Genomic DNA, 13,139 nt, shown 5'->3' on the forward strand with positions numbered 1-13,139 from the left:
TTCATGTAAACAAACTCATCCTAAGGAGCCCTTCTTAATCCGTTTCTGTCCCACTGCTAATCGCTTCTGTGGTTTTTGCAGGAGAGAGTACATGCTCAGTGCTGAGGCTAGTGTTTCAGATTTGGTTACTGTGAATTATGGAACTTCTCTTGATCCCTGAGGACCAAAGGGAACGGCAGGCCTCAAAGCCAAACAACTGCTGTTCCCGCAGGTGAAACGGCAAGGTCTCTTGAGTGTCCCGAATTGTGAAGAGTGGTGATCTCTTCTCTCCCCTTCTTAAGGCCGGGCTCCAGAACAATTATGAAGCAGGTTAAGTCCACTCAGGACCACTTAACTGCTCTACTTTAGCTTCTGCTGCCTCTGCTTTTAAGTGCAATTAGTAGAGCCTGCTGATCTGCCCATCCTCCACGTCAATCGCACATTGTTCTTACAAACGCAGCCCCAGTTTGGGGGCCGGTGAACAATGGCAGCGCGCGCAGTACTCACAGGCAGACTCTGCAGCACCTGCGCAAGGCTGTGTGACACGGATTGTCAAGGAGAAATATACAGAAGATGTCTGAGAATGACTTTGGTTTTCTCAATAAGGCCCCACCCACTCTAGAGCACCCTTCTTTCCTACCTGGGCTGAGCAGGTGGCATCCTGTGAAGATGATAGCTATACGCTGAGTATGTCGGAGCGGGAGAGAGAAGGAGTCCTTGGTGGCATCGCTATGCCACACTATGAACCATGATTGCTTAACCCTGGACTCCGTGTTAGAGAGGAGAACCCTGTGGTTCCCACACTCCAGTGCGCATTGGAATCACCTGGCAGGTTGATTAATCACAGATTTCTGGGCTCCCCCTCCAGAGTGTCTGATTCAGAATGTCTGGATGGGGGACCTGAAACAAGTTCCCAGGTGTTGTAGCTGCCCTGGCCGGAGACCATGCTTTGAGAACTGCTTGGAAAACTGTTTAGAACTGCTATCTGTTGCAGCCACTTTTCATAGATTCATACAGTCCCCACTGATACACTGCCCTCTAACACCTCAATAGCTGTAACGCTCACCTAATCCTTTACCTCCAGAAAGGGACTGAAAAGGCACTTAACCACAAGGCATGAATAACCAATGAGGTTTATAATCTATTTGGATTCTGATCAGAGAGGAATCATTAAATCAAAGAAAAAGAATCTCTGCTTTTAACTTTGGGGCATTGTTGGAGCTGAATGGAGGAGATATTTTAAGAGTGGGAGACCTTACCTGGAACCTCTGAAATCATACCAGAGAAACACTTACCTTTTCTTTTTCTTTCTTTTTTTATTTTTGCTTATTTTATTTTATTTTTCAAGTATATTTTATTGATTATATTGTTACAATAGTTCCAATTTTGAGACACTTACCTTTTATACTTACAAGTGGATTTTCTCTGGCACCTTTCCTTCCTTCTAGAGGCCATTGGCCTAAGGCAGCAGAGTACATTAGCTGGTGGACTTGGGGCAAATTTTTAAACTTCTCTGAACCTCAGTTTTCTCACCTGTCAAATTGGAACAGTGGTACTCATCACATGGGCTCACAGTAAGACGTAAGTGATGTTGGGAAATTTGAAGCAACCTGAGTGTTTGTCGTTGGAAGGACGGACGAGTAAGATGCTTGAGTGAATATAACAGATGATTACGTAGCAGTCAGAAGCAACTGAATAGTGTATAACAGCAACAAAAATGCAACTTAAAAACATGGTGCTTAGTGAAAAAAGACATATGATGCAAAATTTTATAAATTAAAAATAGATGTGTATTGAAAACTACTATGCACAATATAAACAAGATATATATTAAATACATTAGATTGGTTGTCTGTGAGGGGCAAGGGAATGAAAGTAGTATATGGATATAAAATTTTTTTTAAAATAAGCAAATGTCTATGAGATTGATAAAAATTAAAGTATCTGATCATATCAAATTTTAATGAAAACATGAAGAAAAGGGAGCTCTCATACCCTGGTGATAAGAATGTAAATCGGTACAAATCTGTGGTATAGCCTACTATTATTCCCAATATAGATTCCCCTTCTTCTACAAAGCTGGACCCTGATTCTTTAACTTGGCCCATGGCCACTCAGAATAATTCTCCATTTCCCAGACTCCTTTGAAGCTAGGTGTGGCCATGTGAATAAGTTCTGGCCAATGGCAGATGATTGGAAGTGTCATTTGAAATTTCAAGGAAGTATCCTTAAATTAAGGAGTCTCAATAAATGACTGGGGACAAAAGAGAGTGGTAGAGTGAGATGAAAATGATTGATAATGTCTAACATCTCCCCCTTAGGTAACCAAACCCAAAATGCACAGCGAGCAATAAAAAAATGCTTACTCTATCCTTGAAGGAAGAGAAAAATAGCCCTGGAATAAACAAAATACAATATATAACCTTGCATTAGCATTACTATACTCTACTAGGATGAAACTGTTAGAAGGGGATAGCCTTAATCAAATTTAATGTGGAGAGATCTGAAGCTTCAGCACACTGGTAAAAGACATTTTTATAATTACTTTCTAAACCTCTGCTTTAGCCTGAAGATACGTTAACAAAAACAATGTCCCCTGTTTGTGCACTATTCAATACATGCATAAAAAATAACTTAGGGTTTGTTTTTGATGACTCAGTGATCTCTTGAAGAAAAAGATTATGAATTCAATTTGTTAATATTTCTCGTTCCTAAAAAAAGAAGCTATATGGTTCTTAGTCAGCTGCTTGTTTCAATAACAGTTGGTCTACCACTAAAAACCACAGCTCCACATCTGTTCCTAATAAAAACCTATAATCAGCAATGCCCATTGCCTTTCAAAACTTATTTTCTTCATCCCCAAACTATGCACAGACCTGGCCAAAGCTTATTTCTGTTGTCACCAAGACATAATGGCATTGCATTTATTCCAGGATAAATAAATCAGTGGTGATTCCAAGTAGAATCAGTGTCAGCCACTTAGTAAATGAAAATTTGAGCCTTAATTGCAAATTGACATTCTCACTTATTAAAATGCTGGAGTATGCAGGTTTTTGTTTTTAAGTTTAGGACATTCAAACATTTATGATACTTGTTTCAGGTCACAAGGCTAAAAGACATTTGATAATAAAAACAGTTCACATTTTCTGGAAAAACAGACTCTGGAAGCAGCAACCTTAGAACACCCTCTCCACCAGAAACATTTATTTATAAAAAATTGTGGACTTCGAACTGAGCCTGAAAGACAGCAGACCAGGCCACTATCTAGCAAAGAACTTCAACTGGAACTGGCCTGGGGCCTGCAGGCTCCTGGATAAGAGATTTCGAAGTGGTCTGCAGTCCCAGTTGGGCAGACTATCTCATTGCTATGTGAGAACCAGCCTGGGTGTTTAAAAATAACCCTTAGAAAAGGATAGTATATAATTCTGGGTGAAAGTTTAGTGCCACTTTTCCTGGCAGCAATAAACCCTACATATTTTCTTCTTCCTCTGAGAGATAGTCGATTTTCTATGTTTCTTTCTTTTTTTTTTCCAGCTTTGAGCCACTTAAAAAGAGAAGCATATGTTGAGAGCCTCAGGAAATTACTGTTTGCCCTAAAGCTACAGCAAAGTAGGGTAAGTGTGCAAAGCAGTGGTGTAATGTGACAGGAGACTCATCAGGCACAGGGCATGGTGACACCAGCGGAGAGAGGAGGGGGCCAGGCGTAACTACGAGACCTCATTGCCTTGGGAGCAGCTGTGAGGAACTCCCTGCTCTGGATTTATAACTCCAGGATGACTGAATTCCATTATTCAGAGGTGGATACCAAACACTGGTCACTTCAGACAACAATATCTCCTAGTTTCACTGCTTACATCTAATAGGCATCTTTCAGCTACAACCAAATCATTAAAAGATGTTAAAAAGAGCATGCTCCTTTGTGAAATCCATAATTTTCCAGCCCAAGGCCTATATAGAATGTCATATACTGACAGAGGTTTTGTGTGGGTGAAGGAAAGAGAACTAAATGCATTAAAGGATATGAAAAGGGCTACTGGCTATTGTAAGTAAAGAAAGATACCATGGGAGGATGATGTGAGGATTGTTTTTTCTACCAGGAAACTCTTCATTGTGATGTGCAAGAACACTAATTTTTGAAGAGGCCAGTTGCCCTCAATCCATTAGGGCTCTGCTGGTTTGTGCTTCATTCAATGAGCTGATGTGTAAAGAAAGAAAGAAAGCAGGTCTGTGGACAGAAGTCTGCAGCAGATTGTCCCAGAAACTCGAGAGAACTGGTATTGTGTTCCCAGGAGGGCAGAGGTGGAATTGCCTCCTGATTCACCGTGAGTGCACTTAAGAGTGAGAAACAGGTGGGCTGGCAACAGTAAGGGGCCCTCTGGATAGACTGAGTAAGGGTTACAAGGTGTCCTGTAAGGTCAGAGACTAGAGCAGTGGTTCTCAACCTCCCTAATGCTGCGACGCGACCCTTTAATACAGTTCCTCATGTTGTGGTGACTCCCAACCATAAAATTATTTTTGTTGATACTACATAACTGTAATTTTGCTACTGTTATGAATCATAATGTAAATATCTGATATGCAGGATGTATTTTCATTGTTACAAATTGAACATAATTAAAGCATAGTGATTAATCACAAAAACAATATGTAATTATATATGTGTTTTCTGAGGGTCTTAGGCAACCCCTGTGAAAGGGTCGTTCAACCCCCAAAGGGGTTGCGACCCACAGGTTGAGAACCGCTGGACTAGAGGCTCCTGATCCATGGTGATAACTCCAGGTGCCCCATTCATCATATCTGTTGCACAGGGACATCTGAGTTGGTGCATAAGTTGAAGGGTGTTATTTTGCATGAGCACCTGGAAGGAGAAGGGGAAAAAGAGGAGGTGGAGAGGATCCAAGTTCTTGACTCCCCACCAGCCTGAGGGTGTGCCCATGAACTGTAAAACCTGAACCACGTGTAGACTGAGGCCTAGAAGCAACTGTGGTCACTAAGGTCTCCAGCAGAAAGAAAGCTGCTTGCCCTCCTTCCCTCACTCCCCAGAACCCACAGATAATTTGTGGTGCTGAGAAGAGGAGACGCCCAGTGTTTCAGGTGCTTGGCCTGGCGGGACCTTTTTCAAGGGTGCACTGGCAGCAGAGATGGTGGGTAGGGGCGTTGGCAAGGTTGAAATGGAAGAATGTGAACAGCAATAAACTGAGGGAGATGTGTAGAGGTCCTGCAGTTACAGGAGGTGGAAAGGGGTGGAAGCTAAGAGCTCATACAATTTCTATTTCAATGTTATTATCATCTCACTTATACCCACAGGAGGGTTAGGCTTGAAATAGTCAGCTTATGCTTACAAATAGCCATGGAATACCTGATGCACACACGACCAGGTCAATAACCAATGAAGAGATGATTCAGCAGACTTAAGGCTTTCAGGGGCACGGCTAGAATCTGTAGAGGTGTCATTCCTTTGTTAAGAACTACGTGGCCCTAGGAAAAGGATGAGCTGGGTGTCCTTGGCTGAGAGCAGCCTGGAATGGCAGTAAATGGTCCCAAGCCTGCCCTCAGTCTGTTCTTCATTCACACATTCATTCATTCAACAAGTGTACGCTGAGCATTTAATATGTACCATGTAATATTCTAGGGGCCCGGAGATAACCGGAATGAATAAAAAAGATGAAAGATCCTGCCATCAGGGGGCTTGTGTTTTAAAAAGCAGGAAAATAATAGGATATGTTTCAAACTACATAGTGCTTTAGATAGTCATGAGTGTGTAGGATAAAAATAAAGCAGAGAAGGAAGATGGGAAGAGCATAACTCTAGAAAGGGTGGTCAGTAAAGGCATCAGTTAAGGGAGGAGGCATTTGAGTGAAGACGTAAAGGGCGTAAAGGGGCCCATGTGAGCTATGTAGACACACGCATTCTCCAGGGCTCGAATCTGGGTTCTGATGGAGGGTTCCGCAGGGCCTGACCTTAACCTGGGGTGGTGGTTCCACCGCAGCAGGGAAGCGGTGAAGAGTCTATGGAAACCCGGGTCCTCCCACTGTGCTCTTCCTCTATGGAGACTGGCAGAGCCTCAGAAACTCCAAAGGGGTCTCTGTAGAGACTCTTGTTACAAAGTAAGGTTCCATTACAATATGAGATATTTCCATTTTTTAAAAATTCCTTTTTATTAGAAAAGCAAACAATCTGGGGGAAATTGTGTTGCTGATACAAAGGCAAAAAAGATGGGGCTGTTAGAACTTAACTAATGTCATCTACTGAGCGGGATGAAACTTGTCTTTTTTGAAGGGGGAGTTGAAGGTTAAAAGGTAATGTCCGCTTGCAGGCTGAGATTTGCACATACAATTTCCAGAGTGCTGCAATCCAGTAGGATAACTGCGAAGAAGTTGGGACTCAATTCACGCAAACTTCTCAAGTGAAGTAGGACTTGATCACTGAGACTTTGCTGATAAGTGACAAAAATTGTGTGGCTAATAATTTGACATTTTTAGCGTTTAAAGTCTCTCCTGAAACAGAGTTTGTAAATTAATACCCTTAGGAGACCTGTTTAGAGGAAAACCAGAATGAGGATCATGAACCCTATTAAGTTACACGTCCCAAGCCTCTAATGAAACATTCCTGAGGGAATGGGGAAGGAGTAGGACGCCCCAGGGCACAGGCACTTTGTAAAGCTCCCAAGCTTGTGCTTCCTAAAGTTGCCTAGCAGAGAGTCCTCGGCTGATTTTATAACTGAGATTTATGTCTCTAACAAAATAAGATGCATAGCAAAAGAATGACACTGCTAGTCTTTTCTGGACAGGGAATAAGTTCTCTAAAGATATTATTTACTTTACCAAGTTATCTATTTTTTCTGTAATTTCTCCACATTGCCCAAAGTTGGAACTCCAGATCTATTGTTTCCATCAAATCAATTTCCCCCAGAATGAAGAATGCAGTAAATACTATGCTTAAAATTCACTGTTATCTGTTGAAAACCCAGGAAGAATCATTGTGATTAAGAGGGCCTATGTAGTGAAAGTGGAAACAATGTGTAGGAAAAAAAAAAAATTCACACACCGATTATTTTCTTCTTTTCAAACATCACCAAATAATGTTTTTGGAATCAGAACTGAAGAACATTTGACAGTTGTTGAAATGTATGTTTATTCTGATACTTCTAATCAGTTAGTTGTACAACTTATCTAGGGTCAATTACCAGGTAATTTTTACATTTCTTCAGGACTGGGGTTTATTGATGACTTCCAATTTGGGATCTTCACATTTGAAGTCAGGAAACGCATTCATGTCTGCTTTACCGTACATTTGCTTAAGCTTAAAAATCTCCCTCTCCAACTCTTGCAGATAACTGTCACTTAGTTCTGTACTCTCTATTCTTGTCCACGAAGAATTTCTATACAGGATCAAGTTCCTTATTTAAATGCCACTGCTATAACTCCAATATTTCTCCGCAGACAGACTGAGACTGCAGACTGAGGGACAGAGGAGACCTCAAAGACCCTCTACAGAATCACAGTGATTTTGTTACTTGCAGCTCAGTCCCAAGCTGCCAGAGCCAACCCTGCTGCCATCATTCTTCTGATTATTTTCTAATAAAACTCTTCATTCTATCAGAAAGAAGAGGAAATTTAATGTAAACAAACAGATTTTTTTAAACCCAACTTCACTACTATTCTGTGGGTTGCTTTAACCCTATTTTGACATCAGCTATGAAATAAATGGTGATATCTTCACAGATACGAAACAACTGAGCTGAAGTTATCCATACCTACAGGATTAGTCTGTGTTTAATTTTAATGTACAAAAGTTGAAAAATTATATCGCTGTAGAACATATCTACAGATTGCATCAGCTTGGAATTTCATCCAACAAAAGGACTGTTTGTCAGAAAGTCTAACAGAGTTTTTAAAAAATTTAAATAGAAGAAAACATAATAATAGGAGCAATTTATTGAGTGCCTACTATGTTAGAGGGACTTTACATATAGTTTATATCTCTAATCCTTCCAACAATCCTGCAAAGTAGTATTAATATTCCCATGTTGCAGATGCAAAAACTGAAATGTATAGAAATTATCCAAGGTTAAACAAAGTCTTATTCATGGTTTAAAAAAGCATAGAACCAAAACTGTACTTGAATCTAACTCCCGAGTCCTGTGTACTTTCCACCACTGTGCTGTCTAATGCTATAATTAGGTAGCTGTCAACTGGAAATTCAAAGACCCTAGTTTTCATAAATAAAATTCCATATCCATAATTAAGGGACATAAATGCATTTCAGATGTATTTGTGTGCATGTTCTCTAACTGACTTCCTTGATTTAATTCAAATTTAATGGACTTGTTTACTCTAGAATGAAAATAGGATAGGTTCTATTTCCTTTGCATTTATTGGGCACCTGCTATGGTCCAGGCACTATTTCAGATGCCAGGGGTGAGGAGGCACACGGATCTCGGTTTTTGTCATTAACACTTTAATAACTGAAGATGTGAACACTACAATAAGTTTTCAAACATATTGATTTAAAAGGACTCATGATGTTATTGTTAAGTCTTATTAGGTATTTCAACTTGCCTCTATTAAACCCACATGACAATTAACCAATAATGCAGAAAAGCATTTTATACAGCATTTTTGTCCTATATTTCTAAGAGTTACAAATTAGAAGTGAAAAGATCGCTGGGTTAAAGGCCAGCTCTGCTCTCCACCCACATCACAACTGACCTCCGAGTCTCAGTTTCTTCATGTATAAAAGTGGGGTTGGTAACAACTCTCTTACACACAGGCTGTTGCTCAGACTCTTTAGCACGATATCCTAGAACCTTACAATCTCCATTTCAGTCCAATCTACAGCTCTTTCTATCACTCTGAGTACTCTGGCATCTTGACTCTTTGAACTATTTGTTTTTTCCTCTGACAGACCAAATATTTCGTGGCCCTGCTTGGTTCCCTTAGCCAGGGTGACCCAGCACTGCCCTGACTATGGGGCTCTCCTCTGCTTGGAAACCTTCCTGTACCCCCAGTCTGAACCAAGAGATCCCCCCTCACTTCTACTTGTACCATAGGATCTCATCTGGACCACTCTTAATCCTGTCTGTTTCCTCCCTGTGCTCGGAACAGTGCTCTATGTGGAGTGGCACTCGATTAATGCCGAATGAGTGCATGTACCTTCTCAATTAGCACAAGGAAGGGGTTTCGGAAGGTCCTCTTCCTTAGCCAACTTTACTCACTAATTAGTTTAGTTGCTGAAAAGACATATATAAAAAGTAATTTTAAACAGTACATTTTCCAGTGAGGACATGATTCTCCACTACTTAAAATCTCTTGCAAAACTCCAATAAAGAAATGATTTTGAGGAAAGGTAAGTACTGATCTCTAAATGTTTTGATTATATACTCCTATGATGAAAAAGGTTTCTTTAAAATATTGTTTTAAAAAATATTTGTTGTATAAATACACTTGAAATTTCAGTTAACCCCAATACACATATACTTATTTATAAAATATGTATATATCTTACTGTATTAATATAATATATAAGCTATATACAGAAAATGTAATTTTTAAGTGAAGAAATAAAAATGAAGTTTTAATATTTTATTTTTATACCCCAATAAATGGTTTGGCACAAGAAAAGATTAATCTTGGCTGAGCAGCTATATTTTCTGTTACAAGAAAGGAAATCATGTTTTTCTTTTCCTAGGCTATTCCCTGATGTTGGCCATTTCCTCTCTCTATCCAGGTCCTCTTGCAAGACCACCAACATTCTTCAAACGGTTAGTGAAATAAAACAGGAGGAGGGTTTAAAGCTCTGGATCCTCTGTTTGGAAGTGTCACAATTTGATTTGTTTCAATGGTTTGCTGTGAAGTAGTAAGCATGATAGCATGAAACTCAATATATTATTTTTGAATTCCTTGTTTTTTTCAAATTGTCCTGACTAAAAACTTATTTTTATTTTTTCTTCAAAACAGATTATGTGGTCATATTATTAACTTAAGTGAAGAAAAACATTGTTAAAACATTTATCATGGAGTTACCACTTTTACACAGTTTTCATTAGATTCTCTGAATATTAATATTTTATTAATATTAAAATTTCATTAACATTCACTGACTAATACTATAGTCATTCTCTGCATCTTAAAGAAAAATTCAATGAATATTAAAACAAAAATTTGTTTTGAAAACGTATGCAAAGCCCACCATGTAAAAACCATTTTAATTGTGTGTACATACACACACAGGAAAAAATATCAGATGAATATTCTCTGAAAACTTGACAAGGTATATCCCAGGATGGTGAGATTGAGGCTAATTTTATTTTCTTCTTTGTGCATTTATATAATTTTCCAAACATCCTATAATGGCTTAGTGTTGTTTTTTTTTAACAAGAGTATATATATATATATATATATCCAATTATAAACAACTTACAAAGATTTCTATATTATAAACTTCCGATAGAAAAATTTAAAATACCTTTTGCAGTTATTGGTATTGAGAAGAAAATTCTATCATTTCTGTTTTATAATACATTTTAACACAATTTTTAATGTTATTTTGATTTCACAGAAGACAATTTCATTTTAAATCAAATGATTCACAATGGAGACTCACTTCTATAGATTATAGACACATTTTAGATTGGGGATAAAAAGAGAGTCAGAGAATGGTCTCAGAGGAGCTTGTAAAATAATGGAAGAAGAACCTATGCACCCCTATGTTCATAGCAGTGCTATTTACAATAGCCAAACACTGGAAACAGCCTAAGTGCCTATCAATGGATGAGTGGATCAAAAAACTGTGGTACATTTACACAATGGAGTACTGTGCAGCAGAAAGAAAGAAGTAACTCCTACTCTTTGTGACAGCATGCATGGAACTGTAGAGTATTATTATGCTAAGTGAAATAAGCAAGGCGCAAAAGACAAATACCATATGATCTTACCTAATACAGGAACCTAATGAACAAAATGAACAAATGAGCAAAATAGAACCAGAGGCATGGAAATAAGGAACAGACTGACAGTGACCAGAGGGAAGAAGGGAGGGGGAAACAGGGAAAAGAAGGAGAAGGGTCTAGTCAAGAAACTAGTATAAACAACCCATGGACACGGACAACAGGGTGGGGATTGATTGTGGGAGATGGGCAGGTGTCGGTGGGGCAGGAGAGAGCAACGATGGGGGGGGGGATGGGACAACTGTGACAGAACAATAAGAAATTAAAAAAAAAATGGAAAATGGAAAAAAATATGTATGATGGTCTTGTTCCCCTTGTCATTGACTCTTTTAAGCAATCCCTGTCATTGGGACCTCAGGGGAATTCTGCTGGGGGCATTCTGGATAGATATAATGTTTCCCTCCTCAGGAAGGATAAAAAATTATTTAAACCAACTATTGAAAGGCATAAAAGAACAATCAAGGCAGACAGGACTTGAGTGGTCAAAATCTTAGAGATAGGAGATGTACTGAAAGACACCCCACATTTGCCTCTACCTCCTCCCATTATGATGGGGAGAGTATAGATGGAGCAAAAAGTGACAGCTGAGGACAGGGTCCATCTCACTGGGCACGGAAAAGTTGGAGTTTGCCATTTCCAGAGGATGAGCAGGTAGTGTTTGGGGTCCAACAAGATTGAAGGGCCTTGGTACAGTTGAGACCCCAGAGGTCTGACATTCTTCGAATAGATACTTGTCACTTTTTTGCCTTTTTGATTTGATATTTCCAGTATTTTCTGTCTTCTCATTGTGATGAAAAATGAGTTATGTGTGCTTTAATTTGCTCTTCTATTGATCTGTACAGCTCTTTTGAGGATGGGCGGATACATCTGGATTTACATGGTCAACTATTGTCTCTTGATTCTCTTTCAAACAGGCTTTCACCACTGTACTCAATGTTTTTAGGTCACCAATGAGCTGTATTTGACAATGCAGTAGTTATTTCTTCGTGTCTATTATGCTTGAACTGTCAGCCTGGCAGTCTGATTTAATACTCCTTACTTCTTGGGAATAAGAAAAAAACAAAACAAAACAAAAAAAATCAAACTTAACAAAGCCTAAAACCCACCCTCAACCAGATCAAGTTGATCTCAAAATATTCTATCTGCCTTCCAGAACAGAATTAAATCTTTGAATAAACTTATCATCAGCCAGAGCCTTACAATTTTTCGTACATAATGTCTGACATTCAATAAAAATTGTGCCAGTATATGAACAAATGGGGTCCAATGACAAAAACCAGAAAAAGAAACAGACATAGACCTAAGGGTGATTGAGATATTGGGGTTATCAGACAAGGAAGAAAAAGTAACTCAGATTAACATGTTTAAGAAAATAGAAAAGTGGAGAATTTCATCAGAAAAATGATGGGTATCTTGGAGGTGATATGAGGAACTGGTAATATTCTATATCTTAATCTGTGTGGTGACTTATTGGGTGTTATCATAAAAATTTGTCAAGCTGTGTATCAAGTTGAATAATTAAGATCTGTGTATGTACATTATGCTTTCCAAGTAGTTAAGTAATGAAAAGTTCTGAGAGAGAGAGAGAGAGAATGTCTAACTCCTCTTTACTGGAAAGCATCAAACCTGCATGTGATCCTTCAAATTAATTATCTTCCCTTACAAGGAAGACACTGTCAATGTGATGAAGAGGGTAAAGTTGAAGGTTTGAAATTATCTAGGTCCAGGATGATACACCAAATGTTTAAAACCAATACCCTACAGGCACCAACCAATCAGAATGCACAGGAGCTGTTAATCAGTTGGCAAGTTGAACAAGTGTTTTCCAGTCTTTCTAAAGTTATGAAACCACTAAATTAACTCTCTGAGAATAGCCCTACCATAACAGTTAAAAGAGTAGGATCTGGAGCAGGATACTTGGTTTTGTGCAACTTTTAGCAAATTATTAAACTCTTCATGCTTCAGTTGCCTCATCTTACATAGGGGACACATCATGAGGTTTATATAAAAGAATAAATGAGTTAATACATCTTAAGAGAGTAGAAAAATACTTGGGACTTGTTTCCTGTAATTTCTTAAATTAAGTATTACTATTATTATTATTATTTATGAATTTTTGCCAAGTGAAATAACAAACCCCTTCCTGTTTAGGTTTTAATTTGGGTCTTCTGTTACTTGTCACAACCATCCCAATGCATTCATATGACCTCAT

General features: G+C 38.7%; 1 long non-coding RNA gene and 1 pseudogene across 6 annotated transcripts in view; one reads left to right on the forward strand and one right to left on the reverse strand.

Moving 5' to 3' along the window:
- Positions 1–13,139, forward strand: part of LOC150015335 (uncharacterized) — a 136,911-nt gene that overhangs the window by 67,098 nt on the left and 56,674 nt on the right. For 4 of the 6 annotated variants that reach the window (XR_016509723.1, XR_016509725.1, XR_016509724.1 and 1 more), the window contains exons 2-3: positions 3,514–3,593; positions 9,670–9,742. This is a non-coding gene — a long non-coding RNA (uncharacterized LOC150015335). The remainder of the gene's footprint in view (positions 1–3,513; positions 3,594–9,669; positions 9,743–13,139) is intronic. The other 2 variants (XR_016509721.1, XR_016509726.1) reach the window with 1 other exon arrangement.
- On the reverse strand, positions 7,186–9,130 carry LOC150015337 (ATP synthase peripheral stalk subunit F6, mitochondrial pseudogene; annotated as a pseudogene).

This window comes from Furipterus horrens, unplaced genomic scaffold (assembly GCF_987537825.1).
Source record: "Furipterus horrens unplaced genomic scaffold, mFurHor1.1.pri manual_scaffold_3, whole genome shotgun sequence".
Classification (NCBI taxonomy): domain Eukaryota; kingdom Metazoa; phylum Chordata; class Mammalia; order Chiroptera; family Furipteridae; genus Furipterus; species Furipterus horrens.